This window comes from Amblyomma maculatum, chromosome 11 (assembly GCF_055883805.1).
Source record: "Amblyomma maculatum isolate TAMU_Amacu chromosome 11, ASM5588380v1, whole genome shotgun sequence".
Lineage (NCBI taxonomy): Eukaryota > Metazoa > Arthropoda > Arachnida > Ixodida > Ixodidae > Amblyomma > Amblyomma maculatum.
Window position 1 is genome coordinate 135600006 of NC_139354.1, and position 15533 is coordinate 135615538.

A 15533-nucleotide genomic window follows, 5' to 3' on the forward strand; every position below is an offset into this window, starting at 1 on the left:
CTCTCACAACAGAAAATCAGTGGCAACAAAAATACCTCCGTGATACCGGCGAAGCTTCGTCATATCTCCCGGACACACTGGTGTGGCTCTGGGTGCCCTCCACAACCCCTGGCCTTTCAAAGAAGTTTCTTGCTCGCTACCACGGGCCATATAGGGTCCTCCAGCAAACATCTGCAGTCAACTACGTAGCTGAGCCCGTCACGCCCTCTGCGGACTTGCGTCGCCGTGGTCGTGAAACAGTTCACGTGAACCGATTGAAGCCATTCTATGACCCCGCTGTGCTTTCCGCGCCATAAGTCGCCAGGATGGCTCCTTTTTTTACCCGGGGGGAAAATGTACTGTGATAGCACTTCAGCCATCGACATGCACCTGTGCGTTGTGCGACGAAGACAAAGAAGAAGTACGCTGGGCTCGCCGTTGCAAGGTCCTGTCCTCACAGCTCTCCATCTGAGCGTCAATAAACGCCCTATTACACTTTATGTTCTTTTTTTTAATGTTTACTAGCAAATCAAAGAAATTAGTAATGTAATCTTGTTTAGGTGAAGATAATTAAACACAAAATGGCAGAAAAAACAACGTGCCAAAGGTGGGAACCGAACCCACGACCTCCGAATATCGCGTCCGGTGCTCTTCCAACTGAGCTACATCGGCCGCTGTCCCCCCTGCTACTTGCTTGGGTATTTATGTTGTCTGTATACGAATCTTGAGAGTGTTCACCAGCGCGACAATCAACCATAGTGGCGGACGTAGAACGTCCTTTGTTACCGCCAGCGTCACGTAGAACGTGATCAAGAGCGAGGGCGAAAGCTGCGCTAGAACCCTCCTACGCTACCTATGGTTTCAGGACTGCCACAACCGAGACCCCCGTAAGCTACAAGCAGATCAATTAAGGGGAAATGAGGGTGCTCGTTATAATACATGAAGGAAGAAAGCCAACAGTCGGCGAGGCCAAGGAAAGCGTAGGGGATGTTACTTTATATTCTTTTTTTTAATGTTTACTAGCAAATCAAAGAAATTAGTAATGTATTCTTGTTTAGGTGAAGATAATTAAACACAAAGTAGCAGAAAAAGCAATGTGCCGATGGTGGGAACCGAACCCACGACCTCCGAATATCGCGTCCGGTGCTCTTCCAACTGAGCTACATCGGCCGCGGTCCCCCCTGCTACTTGCTTGGGTATTTATGTTGTCTATATACGAACCTTGAGAGTGTTCACCAGCGCCACCCTCGACCATAGCGGCGGATGTAGAACGTCCTTTGTTACCGCCAGCGTCACGTAGAACGTGATCAAGAGCGAGGGCGAAAGCTGTGCTAGAACCCTCTTACGCTACCTATGGCTTCAGGACTGCCACAACCGAGACCTCCGTAAGCTACAAGCAGAACAATTAAGGAGAAATGAGGGTGCTCGTTATAATACATGAAGGAAAGAAGCCAACAGTCGGCGAGGCCAAGGAAAGCATAGGGGATGTTACTTTATGTTCTTTTTTTTTAATGTTTACTTGGAAAATCAAAGAAATTGGTAATGTAATCTTGTTCAGGTGAAGATAATTAAACACAAAGTAGCAGAAAAAACAATGTGCCGATGGTGGGAACCGAACCCACGACCTCCGAATATCGCGTCCGGTGCTCTTCCAACTGAGCTACATCGGCCGCTGTCCCCCCTGCTACTTGCTTCGGTATTTGTGTTGTCTGTATACGAACCTTGAGAGTGTTCACCAGCGCCACCCTCAACCATAGCGGCGGACGTAGAACGTCCTTTGTTACCGCCAGCGTCACGTAGAACGTGATCAAGAGCGAGGGCGAAAGCTGTGCTAGAACCCTCCTACGCTACCTATGGCTTCAGGACTGCCACAACCGAGACCCCGTAAGCTACAAGCAGAACAATTAAGGGGAAATGAGGGTGCTCGTTATAATACATGAAGGAAAGAAGTCAACAGTCGGCGAGGCCAAGGACAGCGTAGGGGATGTTACTTTATGTTCTTTTTTTTTTTAATGTATACTTGGCAAATCAAAGAAATTAGTAATGTAATCTTGTTCAGGTGAAGATAATTAAACACAAAGCAGCAGAAAAAACAACGTGCCGATGGTGGGAACCGAACCCACGACCTCCGAATATCGCGTCCGGTGCTGTTCCAACTGAGCTACATCGGCCGCTGTCCCCCCTGCTACATGCTTGGGTATTTATGTTGTCTGTTATACGAACCTTGAGAGTGTTCACCAGCGCCACCCTCAACCATAGCGGCGGACGTAGAACGTCCTTTGTTACGCCAGCGTCACGTAGAACGTGATCAAGACCGAGGGCGAAAGCTGTGCTAGAACCCTCTTACAGTACCTATGGCTTCAGTACTGCCACAACCGAGACCCCCGTAAGCTACAAGCAGATCAATTAAGGGGAAATGAGGGTGCTCGTTATATTACATGAAGGAAAGAAGCCAACAGTCGGCGAGGCCAAGGAAAGCGTAGGAGATGTTACTTTATGTTCTTTTTTTTAATGTTTACTAGCAAATCAAAGAAATTAGTAATGTAATCTTGTTTAGGTGAAGATAATTAAACACAAAATGGCAGAAAAAACAACGTGACAAAGGTGGGAACCGAACCCACGACCTCCGAATATCGCGTCCGGTGCTCTTCCAACTGAGCTACATCGGCCGCTGTCCCCCCTGCTACTTGCTTGGGTATTTATGTTGTCTGTATACGAATCTTGAGAGTGTTCACCAGCGCGACAATCAACCATAGTGGCGGACGTAGAACGTCCTTTGTTACCGCCAGCGTCACGTAGAACGTGATCAAGAGCGAGGGCGAAAGCTGCGCTAGAACCCTCCTACGCTACCTATGGCTTCAGGACTGGCACAACCGAGACCCCCGTAAGCTACAAGCAGATCAATTAAGGGGAAATGAGGGTGCTCATTATAATACATGAAAGAAAGAGGCCAACAGTCAGCGAGGCCAAGGAAAGCGTAGGGGATGTTACTTTATGTTCTTTTTTTTAATGTTTACTTGCAAATCACAGAAATTAATAATGTAATCTTGTTTAGGTGAAGATAATTAAACACAAAGTAGCAGAAAAAACAACTTGCCGATGGTGGGAACCGAACCCACGACCTCCGAATATCGCGTCCGGTGCTCTTCCAAATGAGCTATATCGGCCGCTGTCCCCCCTGCTACCTGCTTGGGTAATAATGTTGTCTGTATACGAACCTTGAGAGTGTTCACCAGCGCCACCCTCAACCATAGCGGCGGACGTAGAACGTCCTTTGTTACCGCCAGCATCACGTAGAACGTGATCATGAGCGAGGGCGAAAGCTGTGCTAGAACCCTCACGCTACCTATGGCTTCAGGACTGCCACAACCGAGACCCCCGTAAGCTACAAGCAGATAAATTAAGGGGAAATGAGGGTGCTCGTTATAATACATGAAGGAAAGAAGCCAACAGTCGGCGAGGCCAAGGAAAGCGTAGGGGATGTTACTTTGTATTCTTTTTTTAATGTTTATTAGCAAATCAAAGAAATTAGTAATGTAATCTTGTTGAGGTGAAGATAATTAAACACAAAGTAGCAGAAAAAACAATGTGCCGATGGTGGGAACCGAACCCACGACCTCCGAATATCGCGTCCGGTGCTCTTCCAACTGAGATACATCGGCCGCTGTCCCCCCTGCTACTTGCTTGGGTATTTATGTTGTCTGTATACGAGCCTTGAGAGTGTTCACCAGCGCCACCCTCAACCATAGTGGCGGACGTAGAACGTCCTTTGTTACCGCCAGCGTCACGTAGAACGTGATCAAGAGCGAGGGCGAAAACTGTGCTAGAACCCTCTTACGCTACCTATGGCTTCAGGACTGCCACAATCGAGACCCCCGTAAGCTACAAGCAGATCAATTAAGGGGAAATGAGGGTGCTCGTTATAATACATGAAGGAAAGTAGCAAACAGTCGGCGAAGCCTAGGAAAGCGTAGGGGATGTTACTTTATGTTCTTTTTTTTAATATTTACTTGACAAATCAAAGAAATTAGTAATGTAATCTTGTTTAGGTGAAGATAATTAAACACAAAGTAGCAGAAAAACAACGTGATGATGGTGGGAAAAGAACCCACGACCTCCGAATATCGCGTCCGGTGCTCTTCCAACTGAGCTACATCGGCCGCTGTCCCCCCTGCTACTTGCTTGGGTATTTATGTTGTCTGTATACGAACCTTGAGAGTGTTCACCAGCGCCAGCCTCAACCATAGCGGCGGACGTAGAACGTCCTTTGTTACCGCCAGCATCACATAGAACGTGATCAAGAGCGAGGGCGAAAGCTGTGCTAGAAAGCTCTTACACTACCTATGGCTTCAGGACTGCCACAACCGAGACCCCCGTAAGCTACAAGCAGATCAATTAAGGGGAAATGAGGGTGCTCGTTATAATAGATGAAGGAAAGAAGCCAACAGTCGGCGAGGCCAAGGAAAGCGTAGGAGATGTTACTTTATGTTCTTTTTTTAATGTTTACTAGCAAATTAAAGAAATTAGTAATGTAATCTTGTTTAGGTGAAGATAATTAAACACAAAGTGGCAGAAAAAACAACGGGCCGATGGTGGGAACCGAACCCATGACCTCCGAGTATCGCGTCCTGTGCTCTTCCAACTGAGCTACATTGGCCGCTGTCCCCCCTTCTACTTGCTTGGGTATTTATGTTGTCTGTATACGAACCTTGAGAGTGTTCACCAGCGCCACCCTCAACCATAGCGCCGGACGTAGAACGTCCTTTGTTACCGCCAGCGTCACGTAGAACGTGATCAAGAGCGAGGGCGAAAGCTGTGCTAGAAAACTCTTACGCTACCTATGGCTTCAGGACTGCCACAACCGAGACCCCCGTAAGCTACAAGCAGATCAATTAAGGGGAAATGAGGGTGCTCGTTATAATACATGAAGGAAAGAAGAAAACAGTCAGCGAGGCCAAGGAAAGCGTAGGGGATGTTACTTTATGTTCTTTTTTTTAATGTTTACTTGCAAATCACAGAAATTATTAATGTAATCTTGTTTAGGTGAGCATAATTAAACACAAAGTAGCAGAAAAACAACTTGCCGATGGTGGGAACCGAACCCACGACCTCCGAATATCGCGTCCGGTGCTCTTCCAACTGAGCTACATCGGCCGCTGTCCCCCCTGCTACTTGCTTGGGCATTTATGTTGTCTGTTATACGAACCTTGAGAGTGTTCACCAGCGCCACCCTCAACCATAGCGGCGGACGTAGAACGTCCTTTGTTACGCCAGCGTCACGTAGAACGTGATCAAGACCGAGGGCGAAAGCTGTGCTAGAACCCTCTTACAGTACCTATGGCTTCAGTACTGCCACAATCGAGACCCCCATAAGCTACAAGCAGATCAGTTAAGGGGAAATGAGGGTGCTCGTTATAATACATGAAGGAAAGAAGCCAACAGTCGGCGAGGCCAAGGAAAGCGTAGGTGTTACTTTATATTCTTTTTTTTATTGTTTACTAGCAAATCAAAGAAATTAGTAATGTAATCTTCTTTAGGTGAAGATATATAAACACAATGTAGCAGAAAAAACAACGTGCCGATGGTGGGAACCGAACCCACGACCTCCGAATATCGCGTCCGGTGCTCTTCCAACTGAGCTACATCGGCCGCTGTCCCCCCTGCTACTTGCTTGGGCATTTATGTTGTCTGTTATACGAACCTTGAGAGTGTTCACCAGCGCCACCCTCAACCATAGCGGCGGACGTAGAACGTCCTTTGTTACGCCAGCGTCACGTAGAACGTGATCAAGACCGAGGGCGAAAGCTGTGCTAGAACCCTCTTACAGTACCTATGGCTTCAGTACTGCCACAATTGAGACCCCCATAAGCTACAAGCAGATCAGTTAAGGGGAAATGAGGGTGCTCGTTATAATACATGAAGGAAAGAAGCCAACAGTCGGCGAGGCCAAGGAAAGCGTAGGGGATGTTACTTTATATTCTTTTTTTTAATGTTTACTAGCAAATCAAAGAAATTAGTAATGTAATCTTGTTTAGGTGAAGATAATTAAACACAAAGTAGCATAAAAAACAATGTGCCGAAGTGGGAACCGAACCCACGACCACCGAATATCGCGTCCGGTGCTCTTCCAACTGAGCTACATCGGCCGCGGTCCCCCCTGCTACTTGCTTGGGTATTTATGTTGTCTGTATACGAACCTTGAGAGTGTTCACCAGCGCCACCTTCAACCATAGCGGCGGATGTACAACGTCCTTTGTTACCGCCAGCGTCACGTAGAACGTGATCAAGAGCGAGGGCGAAAGCTATGCTAGAACCCTCTTACGCTACCTATGGCTTCAGGACTGCCACAACCGAGACCTCCGTAAGCTACAAGCTGAACAATGAAGGAAAAATGAGGGTGCTCGTTATAATACATGAAGGAAAGAAGCCAACAGTCGGCGAGGCCAAGGAAAGCATAGGGGATGTTACTTTATGTTCTTTTTTTTAAATGTTTACTTGGAAAATCAAAGAAATTAGTAATGTAATCTCGTTCAGGTGAAGATAATTAAACACAAAGTAGCAGAAAAAAACAATATGCCGATGGTGGGAACCGAACCCACGACCTCCGAATATCGCGTCCGGTGCTCTTCCAACTGAGCTACATCGGCCGCTGTCCTCCCTGCTACTTGCTTGGGTATTTATGTTGTCTGTATACGAACCTTGAGAGTGTTCACCAGCGCCACCCTCAACCATAGCGGCGGACGTAGAACGTCCTTTGTTACCGCCAGCGTCACGTAGAACGTGATCAAGAGCGAGGGCGAAAGCTGTGCTAGAACCCTCCTACGCTACCTATGGCTTCAAGACTACCACAACCGAGACCCCCGTAAGCTACAAGCAGAACAATTAAGGGGAAATGAGGGTGCTCGTTATAATACATGAAGGAAAGAAGTCAACAGTCGGTGACCCAAGGAAAGCGTAGGGGATGTTACTTTATGTTCTTTTTTTTTAATGTATACTTGGCAAATCAAAGAAATTAGTAATGTAATCTTGTTTAGGTGAAGATAATTAAACACAAAGCAGCAGAAAAAACAACGTGCCAATGGTGGGAACCGAACCCACGACCTCCGAATATCGCGTCCGTGCTGTTCCAACTGAGCTACATCGGCCGCTGTCCCCCCTGCTACATGCTTGGGTATTTATGTTGTCTCTTATACGAACCTTGAGAGTGTTCACCAGCGCCACCCTCAACCATAGCGGCGGACGTAGAACGTCCTTTGTTACGCCAGCGTGACGTAGAACGTGGTCAAGACCGAGGGCAAAAGCTGTGCTAGAACCCTCTTACAGTACCTATGGCTTAAGTACTGCCACAACCGAGACCCCCGTAAGCTACAAGCAGACCAATTAAGGGGAAATGAGGGTGCTCGTTATATTACATGAAGGAAAGAAGCCAACAGTCGGCGAGGCCAAGGAAAGCGTAGGAGATGTTACTTTATGTTCTTTTTTTTAATGTTTACTAGCAAATCAAAGAAATTAGTAATGTAATCTTGTTTAGGTGAAGATAATTAAACACAAAATGGCAGAAAAAACAACGTGCCAAAGGTGGGAACCGAACCCACGACCTCCGAATATCGCGTCCGGTGCTCTTCCAACTGAGCTACATCGGCCGCTGTCCCCCCTGCTACTTGCTTGGGTTTTTATGTTGTCTGTATACGAATCTTGAGAGTGTTCACCAGCGCGACAATCAACCATAGCGGCGGATGTAGAACGTCCTTTGTTACCGCCAGCGTCACGTAGAACGTGATCAAGAGCGAGGGCGAAAGCTGCGCTAGAACCCTGCTACGCTACCTATGGCTTCAGGACTGCCACAACCGAGACCCCCGTAAGCTACAAGCAGATCAATTAAGGGGAAATGAGGGTGCTCGTTATAATACATGAAGGAAGAAAGCCAACAGTCGGCGAGGCCAAGGAAAGCGTAGGGGATGTTACTTTATATTCTTTTTTTTAATGTTTACTAGCAAATCAAAGAAATTAGTAATGTAATCTTGTTTAGGTGAAGATAATTAAACACAAAGTAGCAGAAAAAACAAAGTGCCGATGGTGGGAACCGAACCCACGACCCCCAAATATCGCGTCCGGTAGTCTTCCAACTGAGCTACATCGGCCGCGGTCCCCCCTGCTACTTGCTTGGGTATTTATGTTGTCTGTATACGAACCTTGAGAGTGTTCACCAGCGCCACCCTCAACCATAGCGGCGGATGTAGAACGTCCTTTGTTACCGCCAGCGTCACGTAGAACGTGATCAAGAGCGAGGGCGAAAGCTGTGCTAGAACCCTCTTACGCTACCTATGGCTTCAGGACTGCCACAACCGAGACCTCCGTAAGCTACAAGCAGAACAATTAAGGAGAAATGAGGGTGCTCGTTATAATACATGAAGGAAAGAAGCCAACAGTCGGCGAGGCCAAGGAAAGCATAGGGGATGTTACTTTATGTTCTTTTTTTAAATGTTTACTTGGAAAATCAAAGAAATTAGTGATGTAATCTTGTTCAGGTGAAGATAATTAAACACAAAGTAGCAGAAAAAACAATGTGCCAATGGTGGGAACCGAACCCACGACCTCCGAATATCGCGTCAGGTGCTCTTCCAACTGAGCTACATCGGCCGCTGTCCCCCCTGCTACTTGCTTGGGTATTTATGTTGTCTGTATACGAACCTTGAGAGTGTTCACCAGCACCACCCTCAACCATAGCGGCGGACGTAGAACGTCCTTTGTTACCGCAAGCGTCACGTAGAACGTGATCAAGAGCGAAGGCGAAAGCTGTGCTAGAACCCTCCTACGCTACCTATGGCTTCAGGACTGCCACAACCGAGACCCCCGTAAGCTACAAGCAGAACAATTAAGGGGAAATGAGGGTGCTCGTTATATTACATGAAGGAAAGAAGCCAACAGTCGGCGAGGCCAAGGAAAGCGTAGGAGATGTTACTTTATGTTCTTTTTTTTAATGTTTACTAGCAAATCAAAGAAATTAGTAATATAATCTTGTTTAGGTGAAGATAATTAAACACAAAATGGCAGAAAAAACAACGTGACAAAGGTGGGAACCGAACCCACGACCTCCGAATATCGCGTCCGGTGCTCTTCCAACTGAGCTACATCGGCCGCTGTCCCCCCTGCTACTTGCTTGGGTATTTATGTTGTCTGTATACGAATCTTGAGAGTGTTCACCAGCGCGACAATCAACCATAGTGGCGGACGTAGAACGTCCTTTGTTACCGCCAGCGTCACGTAGAACGTGATCAAGAGCGAGGGCGAAAGCTGCGCTAGAACCCTCCTACGCTACCTATGGCTTCAGGACTGGCACAACCGAGACCCCCGTAAGCTACAAGCAGATCAATTAAGGGGAAATGAGGGTGCTCATTATAATACATGAAAGAAAGAGGCCAACAGTCAGCGAGGCCAAGGAAAGCGTAGGGGATGTTACTTTATGTTCTTTTTTTTAATGTTTACTTGCAAATCACAGAAATTAATAATGTAATCTTGTTTAGGTGAAGATAATTAAACACAAAGTAGCAGAAAAAACAACTTGCCGATGGTGGGAACCGAACCCACGACCTCCGAATATCGCGTCCGGTGCTCTTCCAACTGAGATACATCGGCCGCTGTCCCCCCTGCTACTTGCTTGGGTATTTATGTTGTCTGTATACGAGCCTTGAGAGTGTTCACCAGCGCCATCCTCAACCATAGTGGCGGACGTAGAACGTCCTTTGTTACCGCCAGCGTCACGTAGAACGTGATCAAGAGCGAGGGCGAAAACTGTGCTAGAACCCTCTTACGCTACCTATGGCTTCAGGACTGCCACAATCGAGACCCCCGTAAGCTACAAGCAGATCAATTAAGGGGAAATGAGGGTGCTCGTTATAATACATGAAGGAAAGTAGCAAACAGTCGGCGAAGCCTAGGAAAGCGTAGGGGATGTTACTTTATGTTCTTTTTTTTAATATTTACTTGACAAATCAAAGAAATTAGTAATGTAATCTTGTTTAGGTGAAGATAATTAAACACAAAGTGGCAGAAAAAACAACGTGCCGTGCCGATGGTGGGAACCGAACCCATGACCTCCGAGTATCGCGTCCGGTGCTCTTCCAACTCAGCTACATCGGCCGCTGTCCCCCCTGCTACTTGCTTGGGTATTTATGTTGTCTGTATACGAACCTTGAGAGTGTTCACCAGCGCCACCCTCAACCATAGCGCCGGACGTAGAACGTCCTTTGTTACCGCCAGCATCACGTAGAACGTGATCAAGAGCGAGGGCGAAAGCTATGCTACAATCCTCTTACGCTACCTATGGCTTCAGGACTGCCACAACCGAGACCCCCGTAAGCTACAAGCAGATCAATTAAGGGGAAATGAGGGTGCTCGTTATAATACATGAAGGAAAGAAGCCAACAGTCGGCGAGGCCAAGGAAAGCATAGGGGATGTTACTTTATGTTCTTTTTTTTTAATGTTTACTTGGCAAATCAAAGAAATTAGTAATGTAATCTTGTTCAGGTGAAGATAATTAAACACAAAGTAGCAGAAAAAACAATGTGCCGATGGTGGGAACCGAACCCACGACCTCCGAATATCGCGTCCGGTGCTCTTCCAACTGAGATACATCGGCCGCTGTCCCCCCTGCTACTTGCTTGGGTATTTATGTTGTCTGTATACGAGCCTTGAGAGTGTTCACCAGCGCCATCCTCAACCATAGTGGCGGACGTAGAACGTCCTTTGTTACCGCCAGCGTCACGTAGAACGTGATCAAGAGCGAGGGCGAAAACTGTGCTAGAACCCTCTTACGCTACCTATGGCTTCAGGACTGCCACAATCGAGACCCCCGTAAGCTACAAGCAGATCAATTAAGGGGAAATGAGGGTGCTCGTTATAATACATGAAGGAAAGTAGCAAACAGTCGGCGAAGCCTAGGAAAGCGTAGGGGATGTTACTTTATGTTCTTTTTTTTAATATTTACTTGACAAATCAAAGAAATTAGTAATGTAATCTTGTTTAGGTGAAGATAATTAAACACAAAGTGGCAGAAAAAACAACGTGCCGTGCCGATGGTGGGAACCGAACCCATGACCTCCGAGTATCGCGTCCGGTGCTCTTCCAACTCAGCTACATCGGCCGCTGTCCCCCCTGCTACTTGCTTGGGTATTTATGTTGTCTGTATACGAACCTTGAGAGTGTTCACCAGCGCCACCCTCAACCATAGCGCCGGACGTAGAACGTCCTTTGTTACCGCCAGCATCACGTAGAACGTGATCAAGAGCGAGGGCGAAAGCTATGCTACAATCCTCTTACGCTACCTATGGCTTCAGGACTGCCACAACCGAGACCCCCGTAAGCTACAAGCAGATCAATTAAGGGGAAATGAGGGTGCTCGTTATAATACATGAAGGAAAGAAGCCAACAGTCGGCGAGGCCAAGGAAAGCATAGGGGATGTTACTTTATGTTCTTTTTTTTAATGTTTACTTGGCAAATCAAAGAAATTAGTAATGTAATCTTGTTCAGGTGAAGATAATTAAACACAAAGTAGCAGAAAAACAACGTGATGATGGTGGGAAAAGAACCCACGACCTCCGAATATCGCGTCCGGTGCTCTTCCAACTGAGCTACATCGGCCGCTGTCCCCCCTGCTACTTGCTTGGGTATTTATGTTGTCTGTATACGAACCTTGAGAGTGTTCACCAGCGCCAGCCTCAACCATAGCGGCGGACGTAGAACGTCCTTTGTTACCGCCAGCATCACATAGAACGTGATCAAGAGCGAGGGCGAAAGCTGTGCTAGAAAGCTCTTACACTACCTATGGCTTCAGGACTGCCACAACCGAGACCCCCGTAAGCTACAAGCAGATCAATTAAGGGGAAATGAGGGTGCTCGTTATAATAGATGAAGGAAAGAAGCCAACAGTCGGCGAGGCCAAGGAAAGCGTAGGAGATGTTACTTTATGTTCTTTTTTTAATGTTTACTAGCAAATCAAAGAAATTAGTAATGTAATCTTGTTTAGGTGAAGATAATTAAACACAAAGTGGCAGAAAAAACAACGGGCCGATGGTGGGAACCGAACCCATGACCTCCGAGTATCGCGTCCTGTGCTCTTCCAACTGAGCTACATTGGCCGCTGTCCCCCCTTCTACTTGCTTGGGTATTTATGTTGTCTGTATACGAACCTTGAGAGTGTTCACCAGCGCCACCCTCAACCATAGCGCCGGACGTAGAACGTCCTTTGTTACCGCCAGCGTCACGTAGAACGTGATCAAGAGCGAGGGCGAAAGCTGTGCTAGAAAACTCTTACGCTACCTATGGCTTCAGGATTGCCACAACCGAGACCCCCGTAAGCTACAAGCAGATCAATTAAGGGGAAATGAGGGTGCTCGTTATAATACATGAAGGAAAGAAGAAAACAGTCAGCGAGGCCAAGGAAAGCGTAGGGGATGTTACTTTATGTTCTTTTTTTTAATGTTTACTTGCAAATCACAGAAATTATTAATGTAATCTTGTTTAGGTGAAGATAATTAAACACAAAGTAGCAGAAAAACAACTTGCCGATGGTGGGAACCGAACCCACGACCTCCGAATATCGCGTCCGGTGCTCTTCCAAATGAGCTATATCGGCCGCTGTCCCCCCTGCTACCTGCTTGGGTATTAATGTTGTCTGTATATGAACCTTGAGAGTGTTCACCAGCGCCCCCTTCAACCATAGCAGCGGACGTAGAACGTCCTTTGCTACCGCCAGCATCACGTAGAACGTGATCATGAGCGAGGGCGAAAGCTGTGCTAGAACCCTCACGCTACCTATGGCTTCAGGACTGCCAAAACCGAGACCCCCGTAAGCTACAAGCAGATCAATTAAGGGGAAATGAGGGTGCTCGTTATAATACATGAAGGAAAGAAGCCAACAGTCGGCGAGGCCAAGGAAAGCGTAGGTGTTACTTTATATTCTTTTTTTTATTGTTTACTAGCAAATCAAAGAAATTAGTAATGTAATCTTCTTTAGGTGAAGATATATAAACACAATGTAGCAGAAAAAACAACGTGCCGATGGTGGGAACCGAACCCACGACCTCCGAATATCGCGTCCGGTGCTCTTCCAACTGAGCTACATCGGCCGCTGTCCCCCCTGCTACTTGCTTGGGCATTTATGTTGTCTGTTATACGAACCTTGAGAGTGTTCACCAGCGCCACCCTCAACCATAGCGGCGGACGTAGAACGTCCTTTGTTACGCCAGCGTCACGTAGAACGTGATCAAGACCGAGGGCGAAAGCTGTGCTAGAACCCTCTTACAGTACCTATGGCTTCAGTACTGCCACAATCGAGACCCCCATAAGCTACAAGCAGATCAGTTAAGGGGAAATGAGGGTGCTCGTTATAATACATGAAGGAAAGAAGCCAACAGTCGGCGAGGCCAAGGAAAGCGTAGGGGATGTTACTTTATATTCTTTTTTTTAATGTTTACTAGCAAATCAAAGAAATTAGTAATGTAATCTTGTTTAGGTGAAGATAATTAAACACAAAGTAGCATAAAAAACAATGTGCCGAAGTGGGAACCGAACCCACGACCTCCGAATATCGCGTCCGGTGCTCTTCCAACTGAGCTACATTGGCCGCGGACCCCCTGCTACTTGCTTGGGTATTTATGTTGTCTGTATACGAACCTTGAGAGTGTTCACCAGCGCCACCTTCAACCATAGCGGCGGATGTAGAACGTCCTTTGTTACCGCCAGCGTCACGTAGAACGTGGTCAAGAGCGAGGGCGAAAGCTATGCTAGAACCCTCTTACGCTACCTATGGCTTCAGGACTGCCACAACCGAGACCTCCGTAAGCTACAAGCTGAACAATGAAGGAAAAATGAGGGTGCTCGTTATAATACATGAAGGAAAGAAGCCAACAGTCGGCGAGGCCAAGGAAAGCATAGGGGATGTTACTTTATGTTCTTTTTTTTAAATGTTTACTTGGAAAATCAAAGAAATTAGTAATGTAATCTTGTTCAGGTGAAGATAATTAAACACAAAGTAGCAGAAAAAACAATATGCCGATGGTGGGAACCGAACCCACGACCTCCGAATATCGCGTCCGGTGCTCTTCCAACTGAGCTACATCGGCCGCTGTCCTCCCTGCTACTTGCTTGGGTATTTATGTTGTCTGTATACGAACCTTGAGAGTGTTCACCAGCGCCACCCTCAACCATAGCGGCGGACGTAGAACGTCCTTTGTTACCGCCAGCGTCACGTAGAACGTGATCAAGAGCGAGGGCGAAAGCTGTGCTAGAACCCTCCTACGCTACCTATGGCTTCAAGACTACCACAACCGAGACCCCCGTAAGCTACAAGCAGAACAATTAAGGGGAAATGAGGGTGCTCGTTATAATACATGAAGGAAAGAAGTCAACAGTCGGTGACCCAAGGAAAGCGTAGGGGATGTTACTTTATGTTCTTTTTTTTTAATGTATACTTGGCAAATCAATGAAATTAGTAATGTAATCTTGTTTAGGTGAAGATAATTAAACACAAAGCAGCAGAAAAAACAACGTGCCAATGGTGGGAACCGAACCCACGACCTCCGAATATCGCGTCCGTGCTGTTCCAACTGAGCTACATCGGCCGCTGTCCCCCCTGCTACATGCTTGGGTATTTATGTTGTCTCTTATACGAACCTTGAGAGTGTTCACCAGCGCCACCCTCAACCATAGCGGCGGACGTAGAACGTCCTTTGTTACGCCAGCGTGACGTAGAACGTGGTCAAGACCGAGGGCAAAAGCTGTGCTAGAACCCTCTTACAGTACCTATGGCTTAAGTACTGCCACAACCGAGACCCCCGTAAGCTACAAGCAGACCAATTAAGGGGAAATGAGGGTGCTCGTTATATTACATGAAGGAAAGAAGCCAACAGTCGGCGAGGCCAAGGAAAGCGTAGGAGATGTTACTTTATGTTCTTTTTTTTAATGTTTACTAGCAAATCAAAGAAATTAGTAATGTAATCTTGTTTAGGTGAAGATAATTAAACACAAAATGGCAGAAAAAACAAAGTGCCGATGGTGGGAACCGAACCCACGACCCCCAAATATCGCGTCCGGTAGTCTTCCAACTGAGCTACATCGGCCGCGGTCCCCCCTGCTGCTTGCTTGGGTATTTATGTTGTCTGTATACGAACCTTGAGAGTGTTCACCAGCGCCACCCTCAACCATAGCGGCGGATGTAGAACGTCCTTTGTTACCGCCAGCGTCACGTAGAACGTGATCAAGAGCGAGGGCGAAAGCTGTGCTAGAACCCTCTTACGCTACCTATGGCTTCAGGACTGCCACAACCGAGACCTCCGTAAGCTACAAGCAGAACAATTAAGTAGAAATGAGGGTGCTCGTTATAATACATGAAGGAAAGAAGTCAACAGTCGGCGAGGCCAAGGAAAGCGTAGGGGATGTTACTTTATGTTCTTTTTTTTTAATGTATACTTGGCAAATCAAAGAAATTAGTAATGTAATCTTGTTCAGGTGAAGATAATTAAACACAGAGCAGCAGAAAAAACAACGTGCCGA